Source organism: Nematolebias whitei, chromosome 18 (assembly GCF_014905685.2).
Source record: "Nematolebias whitei isolate Nwh7 chromosome 18, NemWhi1, whole genome shotgun sequence".
In the NCBI taxonomy this organism is placed as follows: domain Eukaryota; kingdom Metazoa; phylum Chordata; class Actinopteri; order Cyprinodontiformes; family Rivulidae; genus Nematolebias; species Nematolebias whitei.
Window position 1 is genome coordinate 2,136,003 of NC_056515.1, and position 6,323 is coordinate 2,142,325.

Below are 6,323 nucleotides of genomic sequence, written 5' to 3' on the forward strand. Positions count from 1 at the left end.
CTTGCTCAGACATTAGTCAGAGGTTTCTATGGTTAGAGCTAGCTCAGCATGCCTGATCTGTACAGTCCAACACTTGCTGAAGTGTGGTCTGATCTAGACACGTTGTTAGTTTCTGTTTAATGTGCTCTTCTTTGGCCTTCAAGGCCTCAATAGTAAAATTGGTCTGTCTCACCCGTTCATTCAGCAGCTGGGTCTGTGCCTTCTGAAGGATCTTGCTTGCCCGGTGCCCGCTGACAGAAAATTTCAGTTCCAGGTTCTTGGGAATGATGCCACTTTGTCTGCATCTCAGGTTGAATCGCAAGTGGTTCCTGTAGACTTGTAAAGGAGGAACCCAGACCAGTGGTCATTCTGTATGTTGAGGGAGTATCAGAGAAACTGAGACGTTTATTTTCTCAACACAACGTCCCAGTGGCTTTTAAACCCAAAATACATTACAGCAAAGACTGGTTCATCCCAAAGATCCAGTCCCCCGGCACAAACAGAGTAATATTGTGTATGCTGTTCAGTGTCAGGAGGGCTGTGATCAGTCTTACATCGGGGAAACTAAACAGCCACTGACCAAAAGGATGGCCCAGCACAGAAGATCAACATCATCAGGCCAGGACTCTGAGGTCTACACTCATCTCCAGGCCAGTGGTCACTCTTTCAGGGATGAAGATGTTCACATCCTGGACAGAGAGGAACAATGGTTTGAGAGAGGAGTAAAGGAGGCCATCTTTGTGAAAAGAAATCGTCCATCATTAAACAGGGGTGGAGCCTCCGGGTTCAACTGTCCCCCTCTTACAATGCTGTGATTGCTAGTATCACTCAGCCCTCTGTGAACAGTAAACAGCCATCAGGTGCTAATGATCCATTGTTAGGCTGATGGTCCTTCTTGAGCATGTGAGCAGCTGGTTTTGGTTGTCAGCAACAAACTGGTTGATCCACTCTGAGAAGGTGCTATTTAAGAGACTGAGCTGAATACAGCACCTCAGACTGAGGAAGTCTTTCGGATGAGAGACGATACGTTTCCACAATTTTTTGTTTGTTTGTTTTGTTTTTTGAATGTCCAGAGGACCAGACTTAACTTTTTTAGATTTTTCTACCTGGATTATTGAGCATGCATCAGGATATGTTTCTGCTCCTTATCGGGTCAGTGTTGAAGGCATCACTCATCTTTCCGGTAAGATGGCGCCCGTGTACATGGCTTGCAATCCACCTCTGCTGATGGTGTTCGGATTATTTTTGTTTTTTGCATTTCACATCAATGACATCAACTCTCTGCTGGTGTATGACAGACAACAACTTTTGGATCTTAGTTTTTCTGTCACTGAAGTCGCTTATTTGGAACAATATGAGCGTACCTCTGGACCCCCCCCCTCCTCCCCCCTGCTGGCGGACGTGCCAACTTACCTTCGCTGCGCTCCTCACCTCCCTGCTCCCTGCACCTCCATCGCTTCAGACGCCGGGGAAAACATGCTGGTCAAGTTTAAAGCTCTGCGCGCTGCATCTTCCTCTCCAGCTGGCGGTCATGGTCTCCAGCTTCCCGCGTGCCCGGACCAGGTAACCAACGGGAGTTTTCAGCCGGTGCACCGCTCGGACCGACCTGGAGGGGCTGTTATTGAAAACCTGCGGCCATTAGCGCGCGCTAACTCCACCACTGCTGGCTCCACTTCGGACAATATCCGGATGTGTTTGGTCAACGCAAGATCTGTTACCAACAAAACTTTTATCCTCAGGGATTACTTTCAAGAGCACGATTTGGACTTTCTGTGCATCACAGAGACTTGGATGTCTCCGGGTGAGTCCAGCGCCTTGACGGATTTACTGCCACCGAACAGTCTGTATTTTAACGCCCCGCGGCCATCAGGCCGGCGCGGTGGTGGATTATTAACAATATTCAAATCAACTTTTGACTGTAAACAACTGCCCATCCCAGTTTCCCGTGCCAGCTTTGAGCTGAGCGTCTTTGAACTCAGACATTCACCTCAGACTTTATTTGCACTTGTCTTCCGCCCACCTCGGTCTAAGGATTTCATAAATGAGTTTTCTGACTTCTTGGCTGAAATCACACCAAAATATGAGCATGTTTTCATTATTGGGGACTTTAATTTGCACGTGTGCTGTCCTGAGAAGCCCTTGGTTAAGGACTTTTTAGATTTATTGCACTCATTTAATTTAACTCAGCATGTAAACGGTCCGACCCAAGAGCGTGGACGTACACTGGACCTTGTTTTAACTCATGATATGACTGTTAATAATCTTGTTATTGGTGATAATGTTTTTTCAGAGCACATGCCAGTCTGGTTTGAGTTCACCCTCCCCCATCTAACTCCTAAGTCGTGCATTCCTGCACGTAGGACCCGGACCATTAACCACTTCACTGCCACACATTTCACAAATGTTTATAACTCTGAAATGATAATTCAGGCCCCAGTGTTTCTCTCCACCACTGAGGAGCTGACATCCCAGTTCAACTCTGTCTGCTTAAAGACTCTGGATCATTTTGCACCTGTTAAAACTAGAAAATCAAAAATGAGAGCAGAACCTTGGCTGAGAGACGTCACCAAGGCCGTTAGGCAGCAATGTAGGAGGGCGGAGCGAAAGTGGAGGAAAGATAGGCTGCAGGTCTCTTTTCAAATACTTAAAGAGAGTTGGTGCCGTTATCAGAAAGCAGTGAAAGCTGCTAAATCCAAATACTTCTCTGATATAATTACATCAAACTCTCACAACCCATGTGTCCTCTTCTCCACCCTAAACTCTGTTCTCCACCTCACTGAACCATCACCTCTGGAAGCCTTGACTGAGCTGTGCGACAACTTCTTACATTTCTTTTTGGAAAAAATTGCGACCACCCGGGCTCTCATTTCCCCTCCAACTCATGACCCATCCATCCCACCTCAATCTGTAGCTCTATTTGATCATTTTGAACCCATCACTCTATCTTCTCTAGAGCAGGTCATGTGCAGCTTGAAACCTTCTGGTTCCCCCTTTGATGTGGTCCCCCCTCGACTACTAAAGGAGGTTTTTCCTACTCTAGGTCCGTCCATTCTTGCCATAGTAAACAGTAGTTTATCCACTGGCGTGGTGCCAAAATCCTTTAAACATGCTGCTGTCCAGCCTCTCCTGAAAAAAACCAAACCTTGACCCCTCAGTCGTCTCCAACTACCGGCCTGTCTCCAAACTCCCATTTGTTTCTAAAGTACTGGAGAAAATAGTCGAGTCCCAGTTGAAGTGCTTCCTGGAGGATCACGCCATCTTAGAGCTTTTCCAATCTGGCTTTAAACCTCTCCACAGCACTGAAACTGCCCTGCTGAAGGTCTTTAACGACATCTTCAGATTCACAGATACTGGTGATTCTGTGCTGCTTGTCCTGTTGGACCTCACGGCCGCCTTTGACACCATCGACCATGAGATCCTCATTACTAGGTTGGAGCAGTGGGTGGGCATCACAGGGTCAGCCCTCAATTGGTTCAGATCTTACCTCGCTGACAGATCCTTTTGTGTCTCCGTCAAGGATTTTAGTTCCGCAGAGGCAGAGCTTAAATGGGGGGTTTCCGCAGGGGTCCGTCCTGGGTCTCCTCCTATTCTCTTTATACCTGCTGCCGCTTGGTGCTATTTTCCAGAAACACAACATGCCCTTCCATTTCTATGCCGATGACTGTCAAATTTACTTCCCCCTAAGACACAATGGTACATGCTCTATTCAACCGCTGCTCAACTGCCTGGCTGACATCAGGGACTGGATGGCTTTAAATTTCTTAAGTTTCAATGAAAAGAAGTCTGAAGTTATGTTGTTCCCTCCCACCGACACGATCACAAACCACAGCATCGACCTTTCCGCTCTACCCCTGTCAGAAAAACAAAGAGTCACTAATCTGGGAGTGATAATGGACCCTTCCCTGAAGCTTAACAATCATGTAAACATGATTGTTAAATCATGCCTCTTCCAACTGAGGCGGCTATCTAAACTGAAGCCCATATTGTCCAAAAAGAACCTGGAGACAGTAATACCTGCATTCATTACATCTAGGCTTGATTACTGCAATTCACTCCTGTTTGGTATCAGTAAGACCTCCATTGCACGACTACAACTGGTCCAGAATGCAGCAGCCCGAATTTTAACCAGTACAGGCAAAAGAGAGCACATTACACCAGTTTAGTCTCCCTACACTGGTTACCGGTTCACTTTCGAATCCAGTTCAAAATACTTATGTATGTCTACAAATCACTGAACAGTTTCGCCCCCCCCCCCCCCCATCTCTCTGATCTGCTACAACCGTATGTCCCAACACGTTCCCTGAGGTCAGCGGACCAGTTGCTCCTCACAGTTCCAGGAACTTGTCTTAAGCGCAGAGGTGACAGGGCCTTCTCTGTAGCAGGACCAAGACTCTGGAACGAGTTACCTCTGCTTGTCAGACAGGCCCCCTCCCTCTCGGTTTTCAAGTCCCGTTTAAAAACTCACTACTATTCAGTAGCTTTCAACACCAGAGGATCTGTGTTTTGATCCTGTATGCTCCACACTGGTTAGTCGTCATTATCTGCATCGTTTTTATGTCTATATTCTGATTTACTTCATTTTGTATATTGTTTTGTGTGTTACCTGTTCTTCTGTCTGTACAGCACTTTGGTTGGCCTTGTAGCTGTTTTAAGTGCTCTATAAATAAAGTGGTATGGTATGGTACGGTATGGTATGGTATCTTTCTGGGGTTCTGCTGGTAGATCAGACCAAGATACACCACGAAGAGGACTCGCCGGGAACTGCCCAAAGGTAGCTGAATGTGCTGACTCCATCCTCCAGCTGTCCAGTGCTATTGTTAGCAGCATTCTCCATAGATGTGGAAGGATGGCAGTAGGCTTGATCCTATTTCCAAATTATTGTTTCTTTGTTGGTTGCAGTCTGATTCCAAAACATCCTCGTTCTCCGATTCCATTTTAGGCAGTTTGGGTAATAGAAAACGGTCCATTTTTGCATTTTGTGCACTTTTCAAATGTTTACCAAACTTTTAGTAACTTGAATTTTCACTTCCAATTCGGAGGTTTATATCCTGTTGTGAGATCGGATGTATTTTTTTCAGCTCAATATAATCATTGATTGTTGTTGTTTTTTTTATTAGTTGTGTTTTGCGAGGAAAAAATCACAATAACCACATATTAAAGAATATTAGATGAAAAATAAAATAATTTGATATTTTCTTGGGGGTGCTATTGGGGTGCTATGACTTTTCCAGGGGGAGCTCTAGTGCCCTCTAGCACCCCCATGGTGCCACCTATGATCACACTCTTGACCTGGTTCTGATTCATGGTATAGAGATTAAGGACTTAGTAATAGTCATTTCTTCTATTTTATCTTGGAATGGTGTCCCTATTGAGTTTGTCGATTCTTAATAGGTGCGAGAATTTGGTTCACATTGTTGGTAGTAAGTCGGACCCCTTCAAGGTGGGAGTTGGACTCTGCCAGGGCTGCCCGTTGTCACAGATTCTGTTCATAACTTTTATGGACAGAATTTCTCAGTGCAGCCAACGTGCAGAGGGATTCCAGTTCGGTGGCCTCAGGATTCCATCTCTGCTCTTTGCAGATGATGTGGTCCTGTTGGCGTCATTGTGTCATGATCTTCAGCTCTCACTGGAGAGGTTCGTAGCAAAGTGTGAAGCAGCTGGGATGAGAATCAGTACCTCCAAATCTAAGGCCATGATCCTCAATCAGAAAAGGATGGATTGCTCTCTTCGGTTCAAAAGTGAGGTTCTGCCTCAAGTGGAGGAGATGACAAGATGGCCGCGCTCAGAGCAGTTGCAGCTTCACAGGCTCCCGGTACCATCCCAGTTTTTAGAAGTTTTGATATTGACTCTGTGCCTGACTCTGCGCGATTTATGCGTGTGAACTATAGCCGAACCGAACTGATGAGAATAGGAGCGGATTTGCCACGAAATATAGCAGAAATCAGCAACAAACTCAAAGCTACGCTCGGCAGAATGCAGATCTTAAAGTCATCTACCTGGAAGCTGCAGCAGAGGCGTTCCAGCGGGCAGAAGAGGAAGCGCTGCTCCCGGCTTAAGAGGAGAGGATGCCGGGCGGGGGTTATGGTGAGGCTACGAGCTAACGCTAAAGCCGGTAAACTCCCCATGCCGTCTCTCTTTCTGTCGAATGTCCGCTCGTTGGACAACAAGATGGATTTACTTCGTCTGAGAGCGGGCGCCTCAGAAGAGATGAAGAAGTGTGCAGTGCTTTGCCTCACAGAAACGTGGATTACAAGTGAAACGCCGGACTCAGTCTTCCAGCTGGATGACAGACTTTTTTTTCGAGCGGACCGCTGCAGCGAGCTAACGGGGAAATCACGGGGGGG

The 6,323-nt window shown here is 46.5% G+C and overlaps 1 protein-coding gene across 1 annotated transcript in view; it reads left to right on the plus strand.

Moving 5' to 3' along the window:
* The window catches only part of slc25a25b (solute carrier family 25 member 25b), an 18,106-nt gene that overhangs the window by 6,857 nt on the left and 4,926 nt on the right, over window positions 1–6,323 (plus strand). The gene's annotated exons all lie outside the window — the stretch shown is intronic.